General features: G+C 45.8%; 1 protein-coding gene across 1 annotated transcript in view; it reads left to right on the forward strand.

The window, feature by feature from the left end:
* The window catches only part of LOC145352263 (coagulation factor XIII A chain-like), a 106,163-nt gene that overhangs the window by 19,616 nt on the left and 70,535 nt on the right, over window positions 1-16,012 (forward strand). The window lies entirely within an intron of this gene.

Below are 16,012 nucleotides of genomic sequence, written 5' to 3' on the forward strand. Positions count from 1 at the left end.
CTGGCCTATACAGTCCTGTGGAGATTTTCTCTCCCAGAAATTTGTGTTAATCTATGCCGAAACTGAAATAAATTTGTGCTGTCTTGATTGGCTCAAACCCCTGTACACTAATCTGACAGAAGTGGCTGCTCCCTTTTCTTTTAATCGTGGGTTTAAACTGATGGTAAAGAAAATACAAACGCTTGTGTGAAAATATTATAGAACCTCCAGTGCAGCGAGGCATTCCCCCATGGGCAGTATCCCTTTAACTAGATAGCGTGGATCGTTTGTGAGCATAACCCCAGATTTCAGAAAGCAAACACAGTCCTATTACTGTCAGCAACTCCAGATGTTCAAACAAATTCTGCAGATGCTCACAGGGGTGCTATAGATTGCCAAATTATTTACAGGAGAATGAATGCATAAGATGTTCTTGCATGCGCATGCACACGCGTGCGCGCACGCACACACACACATCCATCACACACGCACGCACACACGCACGCGTACACACACACGCACGCGCACACACACACATCCATCACACACACACGTGCACACATACACATCCATCACACACGCATGCACACACGCACGCACGCACACACACACACACACGCACACACACACATCCATCACACACACACGTGCACACGCACACGGTTATAAGCAGCAGACCTACTGAATTCTACATGTAAGAATTTGAGGCCAGTCGGGTGCAGCTCTTCTGAATTAATAAAAGCAACTAAATGTTTGCAGATGTGAGAATCAAATAAAATAAGCACTTAAGAAGCAGATGGCAGGGGATTTGGGTATCCTTTCATGTCTTGGTTCATGAAAGATGCATTTCAGCGCAGAAAGAGCCTCTGCTGCCCTGAATGTTCATTTTCTTTAGAGTAACCTGCTTTGCATCAGCTTTTGTTTTATGTTCAGATAGTGTTTATGGTCCAGGCAAAACGCCACATGCCGTATGAATGAGAAAAAGGAGGAATTCACCTCATTCAAATAGGTATTTCCTATTTTTATAAAAGAAACATGTCTTGTTAATAACATAGCTGCATTGTTATTGCTTGAAGATTTGGCATATCACTTCACACATTCTGAAGATACATGAAAGAAAATGATAATGTGGTGGTTTCAGAATGTGGGAAAACAGGACATCTAATCATACAGATACCAGATAGGATTAGAGTCATAGAGATATACAGCACTGAAACGGGCCATTCGGCCCAACGCGTCCATGCCAATCAGGTTTATTAAACTGAGCAAGGCCCATTTCCTGCATTTGGTCCATATCCCTCTGAACCTTTCCCATTCACGTACCTATCCAAATGTCTTTTCAATGTTATAATTGTATTTACCACTGCCACCTCCTCTGGCAACTCGTTCCATGTACGCACCACCCTCTGTGTGAGAAAGATGCCCCTCAGGTCCCTTTTAAACCTCCCCCCTCTCACCTTAAGCCTATGCCCTCCAGTTTTGGACTCGTCCACCCTGGGGGGAAAAGACCTTGGCTATTTCACCTGATGTATGCTGTCATGTGATTTGTAAGATCATCCTCCTACGCTCCAGGGGAAAAAGTCCCAGTTTGTACAGCCTTGTAGGCTTCAGGATTCCAGTTTCAGGCTCAAAATGGGGGTCAGATAGCTGCACTGCGGGGCGAAAAATAAGAACTCGTTGTAATCTTTCAAAATGTGGTGAATTACTGGACTGAGGGCAGACTCGCTGTCCAAGTAAGGACTGGGAGTGGGGTGCGGAGGTGGGGGGTGGGGTGGGGGAGGGGGTGGTAAGTGGTGGGGTGCAAGAGCCGATAGAAGGTTCTCCAGTTTCAAAACAGCAGGAAAATGTGGTCGATGTTGGGTTAGTGAGGGAGAGGGTGCATCAAAATGGAGGCATCCTCTCTCCAACCTCTGAATCATGTTCTTCGCAAGCGGGCCACCAATTCTGGACAGGCGGAGATCCTCCACAAGGTGACCTATGGTGGATTTTGCACCAAGGCGAGTGGGTGTGTGGGGGTGCTCAAAGTCAACTGGCAGCCCTTCAACATCCCTCCCGATATGCCATCAGGACTCTACCGTCAAGCAACTAAACTGCCTCCAAGAGCCAGGAGAGTGTCTGTCTGGAATATCCCAATTAGCCTCCATCAGCAGGCCCTAATAGATTACACATCACCTCCAGGCCAGTATCACTGTTGCTCACTTTCAAACAGCAGACCATCTTCTGAAGCTCATCCCCCCACCCCACTGCCTTCTCCATACTATCAATAACGAGTTTGCAGAGTACACAAGTTACTGTTAATGGCCCTCTCTCTTTTCAGATCCTGTTCTTCTCTCCTTTTGATCTGCCGATCATCACCTCACTCTCCAAAAATAATTGACTCTCGACTCCATCATCCATCGGCCCCATCTCCAATCCCCTTTTCCTTCCCAATCCATGAATGTGTCATTACCTCCCAAATCCACGCCCATCTTTCCAGAACTCTCTATTTGAATCCTAAATTGACTCTAGTGTCAGGCGGATTAGCAGGCGAAATATGTGGGATTTGGGGAGTAGAGCTTGGATGGGATTGGGGTCAGTGCAGACTCGATGGGCTCAATGGTCTCCTTCTGCACTGCAGATTCTATGAATCCCTTCAAAAACGTTTCTGCCCCCACCACAATCCTCAAAACAATCCTTATCAAAGTTACAAATGATGTTCTATGTAACTGTGACTCTTTGTAATTGAAAGTTAGATTACCCCCTCCTCATCCTTCCCAACTTGTGCTCAGCATTTGGCAAGGTTGACCACAACAATCTCCTACAACAACTCTCTCGTTGTTCAACTGGTTAGGACCGTTCTCACCTGGTTCCCTTTTTGTCCGTTGAATCCTGCCTGGAGTTTCTCTTACCAGAATGCTCCCACACTCTGATATCCCCCAAGGATCTCATAAGAACATAAGAACATAAGAACATAAGAAATAGGAGCAGGAGTAGGCCATCTGGCCCTTCGAGCCTGCCCCGCCATTCAATAAGATCATGGCTGATCTGTCGTGGCTCAGTTCCACTTTCCGGCCCTCTCCCCATAACCCTTAATCCCCTCTCTTATCAAAAACCCATCAACCCGCTTCTTGAAAATATTTAGCGAGGCAGCCTCCACCACTTCAACGGGTAGAGAATTCCAGAGATTCACCACCCTTTGAGTGAAGAAGTTCCTCCTCAACTCCGTTCTAAAACGCCCCCCCCTTTATCTTGAGGCTGTGCGCCCTAGTCCTAGTGTCTGTTTTGAGCGGGAAGAGTCTCTCCACCTCTATCCTATCCATCCCATTCATCATCTTATACGTCTCAATGAGATCTCCCCTCATTCTTCTAAACTCCAACGAGTACAAGCCTAGTTTATTCAGCCTCTCCTCATAGCTCAACCCCCTCAACTCCGGTATCAGCCTAGTAAACCTCCTCTGCACTCCCTCCAAGGCCAAAATATCTTTGCGCAGGTGCGGCGCCCAAAACTGCACACAGTACTCCAGCTGCGGCCTCACCAATGCCCTATACAGCTGCAGCAAGACCTCCCTACTTTTATATTCAATCCCCTTCGCTATGAAGGCCAGCATCCCATTCGCCTTCCTGACCACCTGCTGCACCTGCAAGCTGGGTTTTTGCGACTCATGCACAAGGACCCCGAGGTCCCTCTGCACCGTCGCCTGCTGCAGCTTTTCGCCATGTAAGTAATAGTCCTTCCTACCATTCTTCCTACCAAAGTGGACCACCTCACACTTGCCAACATTAAATTCCATTTGCCATTTCCTGGCCCATTCGCCCAGCCTATCTAGATCCTTCTGCAGACTCTCCACACCCTCTGCACAATTTGCCGTTCCCCCAATCTTGGTGTCATCCGCAAATTTCGACACCCTACACTCGGTTCCCTCCTCCAGATCATCTATATAAATGGTAAAAAGCTGAGGCCCCAGCACCGACCCCTGGGGCACTCCACTAGGCACCATCCGCCAATCCGAATAGCACCCATTGACCCCCACTCTCTGCCTCCTATTTGACAACCAATCCTCTATCCACGCTAACACCCTACCCCCAACTCCATGTCCCCTGACCTTCTGCAATAACCTCTTGTGAGGTACTTTGTCAAACGCCTTCTGAAAATCCAGAAAGACCACATCCACCGGCTCTCCTCTATCCACCGCCCTAGACACATCCTCATAGAACCCCAGTAAATTTGTCAGACACGACTTCCCTTTCATGAAACCGTGCTGCGTCTGCTGTATCAAGCAATTCCCTTCAAGATGCCTCGCAATTTCCTCCTTAATGACGGATTCTAACATTTTACCTACCACAGACGTTAAACTAACCGGCCTATAATTCCCTGCCTTTTGCCTGGCACCCTTCTTAAACAATCTCATCTCTGCTTTTGTTGCCACTAGGCTTGGCTATTCCACTCCTGTCTGGCCTCCCATATTCTACCCTCAGAACGCTTGCACCCATCCAAAACTCCGATGCCAATGTCCCAACTCGGGCTGAGACCTGGACACCCAACAGCCCTGTATTATCTGTTCTATTGAAATGTCTCTTAGTGTTAGGGGAGTAGCAGGGTAAATATGTGGGGTTATGGGGATAGGGTCTGGATGGGATTGTTTTTGGTGCAGGCTCGATGGGCTGAATGGCCTTCTTCTGCACTGTAGGGATTCTATGAGTCAACACTGCCTAGCCAAGTCATGCCGAAATTTGAAAATTCCTATCCTCGCTTTCAGCTCCTTCCCTCTGTAACATGTAGGTGCAGCTTGCTATTAGGAAGGCTAATGGAATGTTAGTCTTAAAGAGGAATTCAGGAGTAGTGAGGTTTTGTTTCAATTGTATAAGAGCTTGGTTCGGCTGCACCTGGAGCACAGTGTAGAATTTTGATCCTCTTAACTTAGGAAGGAGAACATGGCCAAAGAGGGAGTGCAACAAAAGTTCTCCCGACTTGTTCCTGGGATAGCGGGACTGTCAATGAAGAAAGATTGAAGGAACTGAGCCTGTCAGGAGAATTTAGTAGAACAAAATGTGATCACACCTAAACCTGCAAAATACTTAAAGGAATAGGCAGGGGGTTGAAACTTTCCAGCCATTCATGGCAGCGCGATTGGAAAATCCTGCCAATGTCCCAGTCCTGCCAATGGCGTACCCCTGCCACAGGTTTCACAGCAGTGAGGAGAACATTTAACAGGAAACCCTGTTGACAAGGGCGGGACTTCTTCTGGGGTGCAGGCGCTGTTGGAAAACCCGCAGTGGGAGTTGGCCGTTGGTGAGACTGGAAAATCCCACTGGTGGGAATGACAGGAAAATTTTGGCCTGTAAGTAGGCATATGGGATCAAGCAGACAAATATGGGTAGTGCTGCCAAGTAGGTAAGTAAGTAAGTTTATTTATTAGTGTCACAAGTAGGCTTACATTAACACTGCGAAAATCCACTAGTCGCCACACTCTGGCGCCTGTTCGGGGACACTGAGGGAGAATTCAGCATGGCCAATGCACCTAACCAGCACACCTTTCAGACTATGGGAGGAAACCCAGCAGACATGGGGAGAATGTACAAACTCCACGACAGACAGTCACCCAAACTGGGAATTGAACCCAGGTCCCTGGCATTGTGAGGCATCAGTGCTGACCACTGTGCCGCCGTGCCGCAATCAAAGACACAACCCCACAGAGAAGATCACGGATAGTGACTGAAACCCAAAATGCCCTGAACAAACACTTGTCATATACATTTGTTCATATACATCGTTGCGCCGTGCCGCAATCAAAGACACAACCCCACAGAGAAGATCACGGATAGTGACTGAAACCCAAAATGCCCTGAACAAACACTTGTCATATACATCGTTCACATTTGTCATATACTTGACATTCTGGGGACCCGGATTCAAATCCCACCACGGCAGAGGATGGAATTTGAATTCAATAAAAAAAATCTGGAATTAAGAATCTACTGATGACCATGAAACCATTGTCAATGGTCGGAAAAACCCATCTAGTTCATCAACGTCCTTTAGGGAAGGAAATCTGCTGTCCTTACCCAGCCTGGCCTACGTGTGACTCCACAGCCACAGCAATATGGTTGACTCTCAACTGCCCTCCAACTAGGGATGGGCAATAAATGCTGGCCTGCCAGCGAGACCCATGTTCCAAGAATTAATTGAAAAATTCAGCCCCGGTTTACAAAAGGATTTTCTGAAGCTTCGGAGGTAAGCATTGGTGAATATTGTTTTTTTCAAGTAAATTTAATGAACAAAGCCCCTTCATGCTGATGCTCAGAAGAGATGTCAGAAAATGCAAGGGTAAGCTTTTCATAAATTTCCATTAAACAAAAATGTGATATTTTACAAGTGACACTGCCTGCTTAGAGCTTCCTGGATGAAGCTAATACTACATAAACGCTCATAAAAAATCCCTTTATGTCCCCTGTCTGGTGGAGAATTCTTGTTAATCACCCAGATTGTAATATGTCTCCTGCTTTAATGTTTATCTCCATCAAAGACATTTGTATAGTAACCCTGCTTGGTGCCATTGTAATCATGCTTAAAATAAAAGATATTTCTTTACACAGAATTTCAGATTTTTTCTGTTTTTCTCCTGAACTTGATTTTTATTTGAAGATAGTTTCAGGAGAAAAATAGACATTCTGGATTAAACTAGATGCTGCTAATAAAGTCAAAGAAAAGAAATAAAGTTTATAAAGCTTATTTATTGGTGTCACAAGTAGGCTTACATTAACACCGCGATGAAGTTACTGTGAAAATCCTTCAGTCGTAGGATCATACAGTGCAGAAAGAGGGCATTCGGCCCGTCAAGTCTGCACCGACCACAATCCCACCCAGGTCCTATCCCCATAACCCATGCATTTACCCTAGCTAGCCCTCCTGACACTAAGGGACAATTTAGCATGGCCCCTTATGCCCTTTAGCTTGGCAATTTACTCATCACACTCCGGCATCTATTCGGGTACTCCGAGGGAGAATTTAGCATGGCCAATGCCCCTAACCAGCACATCTTTCGGACTGCGGGAGGAAAGCGGAGCACCCGGAGGAAATCCATGCAGCCAATGTTACAGACAGTAACCCAAGCCTGGAATCGAAGCCGGGTTCCTGGCGCTGTGAGGCAGCAGTGCTAACCACTGTGCTACTGAGCCGCAATAACACATAAGCAAGTCGCCCCTGGGTGGGATCGAACTACCAGTCTTTTGGTTAACAGCTGAACGCACTAACCGATTGCGCCAGAGAGAATACTTGTGCTAATTGGATACATGTTGAATGATTCTTTCCCATTTTGTAATGGACAGAGTATGAATGTAAGATTGTTTTTGTGCATGTCTATCACAGAACCTCTGTCAAACAATCCCCAGAATCCAAAAACCTATGGTAAACAGCACCTCCTTGTTCATTATAGATCATACAAAGAAGTCATTTGTGTCTGCTAATTGGTAGCTCCTGGATTGTCATGTGAGTGTAGCGTACAGTATTTCTCCATTTCTGAATATCTGTCAACATTTTGCAAATAAACTGTGTTCTGTCTGATCTGGTCTGGTGTAGTCTGCAGTAGATCCAGTTCTGCCTTCAGACGCTTTGTTCTTGTTTGGGAACAGGTACGGCTCGGGGCAAAGTCTCTTGAAGTCGAGCTTGATCGATTAACCAGTGTTTCTCTTCAACAAATTAAACGCACTTAACGTTGTCAACTTTACTCGCGAGTAAGATGGCGATTTGAGCTGCTGCATTTCGCCTGTGCAGACTAATGATATTAGACATGCGTGACTAAAGAATACACCTCATCACAGTAAATTAGGTCAGCCATAAATATTGATTAGAAAGAGTGGTATGTCAGTGGCGTCTCAGTAGCACTGCTTGCCCAGGCTTGCCAGTATAGACAGGTGAGGCAGACCCTATATGTCAAAAGGCATTAACTGCAGCTGATGAAGCAGTGAAGCCAGTCATACTCACCACAACATCGCACTTGTTAATACACCAGATACTTCCAACTGCCAGACATTTTAAAGAATAGTTCATTTCTTTAACACGCTGGTAAGCGTGAACTTGTTTTCAAATTACCAATCAGCCCCAACCACTTTTTCCGATTGTACATTCCTGATCCCAACAACTCACCGAGTGAAAGACATTCTCATTTTCTGTTTGGGTTTCTTGCCTCCATGACCTCTAGATACTGATACACACTAGGGTGAATAATCTTTCTCCATCTATTCTAAAATCATAGAATCCCTACAGTGCAGAAGGAGGCCATTTGGCCCATCGAGACTGTACTGTCAACAATCCCACCCAAGCCTTATCCATGTAATCCTACATCCCCCTGACACTAAGGAGCAACTTGCCATGGTCAATCAACCCAACTCACACATCTTTGGGGTGTGGGAGGAAACTGGAACACCTGGAGGAAACCCAGGCAGACACAGGGAGGACATGCAAACTCCACACAGACAGTGACTTTCGGATTGTGGGAGGAAACCCGGTCAGACATGGGGGGGAACATGCAAACTCCACACAGACAGTGATCTGAGACTAGAATGAAACCCGGGTTCCTGGTATTGTGAGGCAGCAGTGCTAACCACTGTGCCACCATGCCACCCCTAGTGAAACCACTCACCATCATGGAAATCTCTACACAGCCATCTTTTAACCTTCTCTCTTCCAAGAAGAGTCCCAACTTTTCTGACCTTTGAACACCACTAAGGTCCCCTCAGCCTTGGTGACATCAAAAAAAGATGCACAAGGTCCTGATCTCTATGCTGGCTGGGTGACTGGGCCAAGCTGTGGAGATCATTCTGTTGGGTGAGTACTTCCCATTCAGATGAGTAGCTCCATCACTGGCCTACCTTGAGATAGTGGATCAACCTTATTTATTGAAAAGGGAAAGGAATCAAAATGACCCACAGCAACTTAAAATCAATGACCCAAGGACTGAAGAGCCTGGAGAATTAGCCTGGATTGATGTTGTGGCTATTGCAAAGTTTATCATCCAAGTAAGTCATTGCTTAGGGTATGACAGCCTTGAAAATAAGATGCGGCCTGCTGTGAGGGAATGCATCTAATCCTGTGTACGCAGGTTGATTGTAGGCAACAATTAATTGCTCACCAACAGTGGCCTGAATCAGCTTGGGCCTTGATTCCGCCCCTTTCCCAGATTTCTGACCCCATGTACCTGACCTCCTTGTGGCCAGACTCACACCCGTGACCTTGATTGATGAGGGGGTCAGGAGTTATGGGGAAAAGGCAGGAGAATGGGGATGAGGAAAATATCAGTCATGATTGAATGGCGGAGCAGACTCGATGGGCCGAGTGGCCTAATTCTGTTCCTGTGCCTTATGGTCTTGTGGACCTGCTGGCGTGATTCAATGTCGTTGATCTCTGCTGGAGTCCTCCTCCGATTTCAGTAGACGTAATACCTGCCTCACAATTCCGAGCAATCAAGGGATTTCCATGCTCCCTAATTGTACAAATGAGATTTTCTCGCCTGTGTCCTGTCTGGTTTTGCTCCCTCTGCCTGGCCTGTCTCTTCATGGCCGCCTATCATAATCAAATGATATATCGCGTATTCTCCCAGCATCGAGTGTCAATGCAATGTGAATCCAAGCGCAGATTTCTTTCCACTTGTTTACTTTCATACTAAACTATTTTATCATTAATGTGCCAATGTCACAGGCATTTAGCTCAGTAGACAGATGTTACTGTCATCTCCAGCAGCAGATGTCAACTTATGCAAATGTCTAGCTGAGTATTTATGGCTTTCAATCCATTAGTGTCAAGAATGAGGATAGCCGTGGTTTCCTTAATATTTTTGTGTCGGGCTCAAGATAAATCCATTTTCTATTTGTACTTTTTCTGCTGTCCATGTTAGTGGTCGTGCTGGCAAAATTACATAAAATAAGAAGTGTTTTGGATCCGTCCAAAAAATATTGAAATATAACAGGAATCCCAGATGGCAAGACAGTAACGTCTTGAGCCAGGGTGAATGTCTTTGCAAACCGCTAATATCCTCACCAAAGTTTTTAAACTTTGTCCATTAGGTGGGATATTCCAGCCCGCTCACAACCCTCAAAGTTGGAAAATCCCACCCGAGATCAGTGGGCCTTTATATGTCCTGCCCCCCCCCCCGCCCACCCCCATTGCCCCTACACCCTCTCCCCCACACCCACCGCAATTCCCATGGTGGGCGGATGGGATAATCATTCCGTTGTCTCCCAGCAGAAGGTAGATTTGATTTTAACATCGCTGCTTATATGAACTGTTACCTCACGCTTGTTTCGCAAAACCAAAGTCAGAAGTTACCTTTTGGATAATAATGCTGGATAACATGGTCACAGCAGATACTCATCACAGGAACAAACCAAATCTCAGAAGGAAACTTTGGCTTACAGGCCATGACCTGTTTTTGATATTCTGAAAACAAGAAGAAAATGTACTGATCTCAGCATCAAGAAGTCCAGCAACAAGAAGAAAAGTTAAACTTAAACACGCAAGATTACACTTACATAGTTAAAAATAGTCTTAAAAAAATACCCTCTTAAAAGACTCCCTATTTGGTCAGAGTAAATACATTTCAGCCAACATTCCTTTATAGATGTTTAACTGTAAAAATCCACTAATATTTGATTTGATTTATTATTGTCACATGTATTGACATAAAGTAAAAAGCATTGTTTCTTGCGCACTATACAGACAAAACATACCTTTCATAGGGAAGAAAATGAGAGAGTACAGATTGTAGTATTATAGTCATAGCTAGGGTGTAGAGAAAGATCAACTTAGTGCAAAGTAAGTCCATTCAAAAATCTGATGGCAGCAGGGAAGAAGCTGTTCTTGAATCGGTTGGTACGTGACCTCAGACTTTTGTATCTTTTCCCAACAAAGGAAGGTGGAAGACAGAATACCCGGAGTGTGTGGGGTCCTTAATTATGCTGGCTGCTTTTCTGAGGCAGCGGGAAGTGTAGACAGAGTCAATGGATGGGAGGCTCGTTTACATAATGGATTGGTCTACATTCAAGATCTTTTGTAGTTCCTTGCGGTCTTGGGCAGAGCAGGAGCCCATACCAAGCTGTGATACAACCAGAAAGGACGCTTTCTATGGTGCATCTGTAAACGTTGGTGCGAGTCATAGCTGACATGCCAAATTTCCTTAGTCCTCTGAAAAAGTAGAGGCGTTGGTGGGCTTTCTTAACTATACTGTCAGCATGGAGGATCCAAGATATTACCCAAAGGCTAACCTACTGTCACTTTAGTAAAAGTATATCACACAAGCTCTCTAAGACTCATTTCCAGTCTGCTGTGGAAATTCAAGACTCTGCAGAATAAGCCCACTTTTTGCAGCCCAAGACCTTTCTCGTTTCATTGGATGGCTGATTCAGACTTCACTTTCTCCCAGCACAGAGCTGTTTTCAGGAGGCCTTCCCCATACAGTGAGCACCAAATCGGTTTGATTCCTCCTTACATAACTTTTTAGTTTTGTGAAGCTTATTTATTAGTGTCACAAGTAGTCTTACATTAACACTGCAATGAAGCTACTGTGAAAATCCCCTAGTCACCACACCCGGCGCCTGTTCGGGTACACTGGGCGAGAATTTAGCATGGTCAATACACCTAACCAACACATCTTTCAGACTGTGGGAGAAAATGGTAGCACAGTGGTTAGCACTGCTGCCTCACAGCTCCATAGATCTTGGTTCGATTCCCGGCTTGGGTCTGTGTGAAGTTTGCACATTCTCCTCGTGTCTGCGTGGGTTTCCTCTGGGTGTTCTGGTTTCCTCCCACAATCCAAAGATGTGCAGATTAGGCTGAGTGGCCATACTAAAATTGCCCTTTAGTGTCCTGAGATGCGTAGGTTAGCGGGATTAGTGGGTAACATATGGGAATAGGGGCCTGGGTGGGATTGTGGTCGGTGCAGACTTGATGGGCTAAATGGCCTCTTTCTGCACTGTGGGGTTTCTATGTTTCTCTGAAACCAGAGTACCCAGAGGAAACCCACGCAGACAGTGACCTGAGGCAGGAATTGAACCTGGGACCCTGGTGCTGTGAGACAGCAGTGCTAACCACTGTGCCACCATTCCCTTTCAGCTTTGATTCCATTGCCCACAGCACTTCTTTGAACTAAACATTTCCAAAATATAAAATAAGTTCATGTCTTTACCATTACCGGCATTTCTGGGATCAAATAAAATTCAATCACCTTCCTTTGTTTTACTTAGGAAACCATTGCAAGCTCTAAAAACCTTTAACTCCCTTTTGAAATTTAACAGCTGAAAAAAACATATCTCCTAATGCAAATATCTAAACCTAGCCTATTTACTTATAAACCAGGAAAGTCTTATTACTGCTGCATGCATCTAAGACCTTCACTCCTTTTCCCCCAACTCTTCCAGACAAATGGGATGGGATTTTCCGGCCACGATTGCCCAAAACTGGAGTACCCCACCCGAGGTCAAGGGATCTTTCTATGGTCAGCCTCTCAGCCGCTCCAAACCCTGTGGCAGGCGGAACAGAAGAATGCACCCCCCATGGTCTCCATTAATATTTCCCCAGTATAAATAAATCACCAATGCACACAAGCACCTTCTTCACAGAGTAATACGTGGCATGGTTGCACAATGGTGAGCACTGCTGCCTCACCATGTCAGGGACCCTATTCGATTTCCGACTTGGTCACTGTCTGTGCGGAGTCTGCTCATTCTCCCCATGTCTGCATGGATTTCCTCCGGGCGCTCCGGTTTCCTCCCACAGCTGGAAAGATGTGCTAGTTAGGCGCATTGGCCGTGCTAAATTCTCCCTCAGTGTACCCGAACAGGCGCCGGAGTGTGGCGACTGGGGGACTTTCATAGTAGCTTCATCGCAGTGTTAATGTAAGCCTATGTGTGACACTAACAAATAAACTTCAAACAACATTCCCCAGAAATGTATTTTAAAAATCCATTCGCCTGGTACTGATTAGGGTGTAACATTATGGTTGATCACTCACTGGTCTTGAGTTCCCATGGTGGGGAGGGAGTGGGGCGGGGAGGGGGTGCTTTTCCAGTAATTGATCAGTGAAAACAGCCATTTACATTTTTTATTCGAGCAAGCATCTCATAAAATGCCAAACCAAACACGGTTTTCTTTTCACTTGTTTACTTTTATTAACCATTTATCATGAATGTGTCATTGCCTCGTGCTTTTCATTCAGCAGGCAGATGTCCACATCACCACAAACAGCAGATGCCAACTCCAGTGTTTGGAAAAGCTCCCAACCATCTTTGTTTTAAATCAATTGCACCCTGCACTGAATTCCAAAAAGATAGCATCAACATTGAAGCTATAGACACTCCTGATAGTGCAGTATGAAAAAGCAATATTCAATCTGAGTGTTTTTATTAGTTTGTGTTTATTGTCTTGTGATATTGTTTTTCTTTCATTTAGGTCATTCTGGGATTTGTAAAATTTAACCTGCAAGTTTGGGTCTAAATTATAATCTAGCCAAAAAAAGTCCAGTTGTCAGCAATAAACCTCCTTCATACCTCTGTTAGAATCAGATGCTGGAATTTTACCACCTTGCCCTGTCCGACGCTCATGAGATCCTATCCAAGGCTAATGGGGAATGCTGTTCTGCGAACCTCGCTCACCCCAGTTCTGGGGCAAGAGTGCCAGTAAAATTCCGCCCACAGAATCTTGACAATGCAGACGGAGGCCATTCGGCCCATCGAATCTGCACTGACTCTCTGTGCAGAAGGGGGTCATTTGCCCGACCGAGTGTGCACTGACTCTCAGATAGAGCATTTTATCCAGTCCCACCACCTCCCCTCCACCATGTCCCCGTAACCCCACACATTCATCTTGCTAATTCCCCTGACATTAAGGGGCAATTTAGCATGCCCAATCCACCTAACCTGCACATCTTTACACTGTGAGAGGAAACTGGAGCACCTGGAGGAAACCCACACAGAGATGGGGAGAATGTGCAAACTCCACACAGACAATGACCCAAGGCCGGAATTGAACCCGGGTGCCTGACGCTGTGAGGCAGCAGCGCTAACCACTGTGCCACCATGCCTCCCTAATGTTGGATGATTAACAGGAAAAAGATCAGTCCTTTCCAGCTTTGGAGATTCCCAAGGATGCTCAGGGTGAACTGGAATGATTAGGTCTGCCTCAAAGGACAAATGCAGCAGATAAATGGGAGCACCACAAACTTGCAAGTTCCCCTCCAAGCCACTTGCCATCCCGACTTGGAAATATATCACCATTCCTTTGCAGTCGCTGGGTCAAAATCCTGGAAATCCCTCCCTAATGGCATTGTGGGTCAACCCACATAACATGGATTGCAGCAATTCAGAAGGCAGCTCACCATCACCTTCTCAAGGGCAACTAGGGATGGGTAATAAATGCTGTAAGAAGTCTCACCACACCAGGTTAAAGTCCAACAGATTTATTTGGTAGCAAAATCCACTAGCTTTCGGAGTGCTGCTCCTTCGCCAGGTAAGTGGGAGTTCTGTTCCCAGACAGGGCATATAAAGACACACCTCAGTTTGAGAAATAATGGTTGAATGAGAGTCTTTACAGTATGCAAGTTTTTTAACCTGTGTTTAACTCTCTCTCCACTCACATTGTCTCCACTCATTAAGTCTCGATTACCCGTAAAGACTCACATTCCAACCATTATTTTGTAAACTGAGTTTGTGTCTTTATATGTCCTGTTTGTGAACAGAACTCCCACTCACCTGATGAAGGAGCAGCGCTCCGAAAGTTGCTGGATTTTGCGAACAAATAAACCTGTTGGACTTTAACCTGGTGTTGTGAGACTTCTTACTGTGGGTTTACCCCAGTCCAACACCGCCATCATTGGTGCAGAAGGAGGCTATTGGGCTAATCAGCCACAATCCCACCCAGGCCCTACCCCTTTAATCCCGCGTACTTACCCTGCCAATTACTCTGACACTAAGGGCAATTTAGCACGGCTAATCCACCTAACCAGCACATCTTCGGACTGTCGGAGGACCGATGCAGACACGGGAGAAAATGCAAACTCCACACAGACGGTGACCTGAGGCCAGAATAGAACCCAGGATCTTGGCGCTGAGAGTCAGCAGTGCTAATCACTGTGCCACCGTGCCATCCAAAAAATGGTGAATTCAGTTTATCAGTGTCACAAGTAAGGCTTACGTTAACACTGCAATGAAGCTACTGTGAAAATCCCCTAATCGCCACAGTCTGGCGCCTGTTCGGGTACACTGAGGGAGAAGTTAGTTATCCTGCAAATCCTCCTAAGCTACACATCTTGGGCACTAAGGAGCAATTTTGCATGACCAATCCACCTAACCTGCACATCTTTGGGCTGTGGGAGGAAACTGGAGCATCCGGAGGAAACCCACGCTGACACGGGGAGAACGTGCAGACTCCGCACACAGACAGTGACCCGAGTCAGGAATTGAACCCGGGTCCCTGGCGCTGTGAGGCAGCAGTGATAACCAGTGTGGCACCCAAACGCAATTCTTTTTCTCTCCGAGGGAGGGGTTTGTTATCCAGAAGGTAACTAGGAATTTCCGGAGAGCAGGATCTTAACTTTGGTTTGTGAAACAAGAGTGAGGTACAAGCTCATGTAAACAAAAATGTTAAAATAAAGTCTGCCTGAGTGAAACGTCTTTGGTGAGGACATAAAAGGATTGCGTGAAAGACATTCTCCAAGGCTTGAGATGTTACTGCCTGTGTCATCTGAGATTCCTGTCATTCTTCAATGCAGCAACACAGTTAGATGGGTGCATCCAAAATACTTGTTCATCTGGTTCATTTTACCAACATGGGCAACAGGAAAATATAAAGTGGGAAGTCCGTTGATCACACAACTGAGCTCTTGATCCCCACACGTATTTATGCCTATCCTTTTCTTTTTTTAGTTTTATTTTCTGTGGATTTAGAGCCCTGTAGGAACCAGAGACAGTTGCTGTAAGTATAAATGCACAAGACAACATGGCAAGCTCTTATTACCATCCCTGGAGGGGAGGAGTACATGGAAAGCATAACAATAATGCGTTACTCCAG

The sequence above is a fragment of the Carcharhinus amblyrhynchos genome, chromosome 2 (assembly GCF_965287045.1).
Source record: "Carcharhinus amblyrhynchos chromosome 2, sCarAmb.v2.hapA, whole genome shotgun sequence".
NCBI classification, from domain to species: domain Eukaryota; kingdom Metazoa; phylum Chordata; class Chondrichthyes; order Carcharhiniformes; family Carcharhinidae; genus Carcharhinus; species Carcharhinus amblyrhynchos.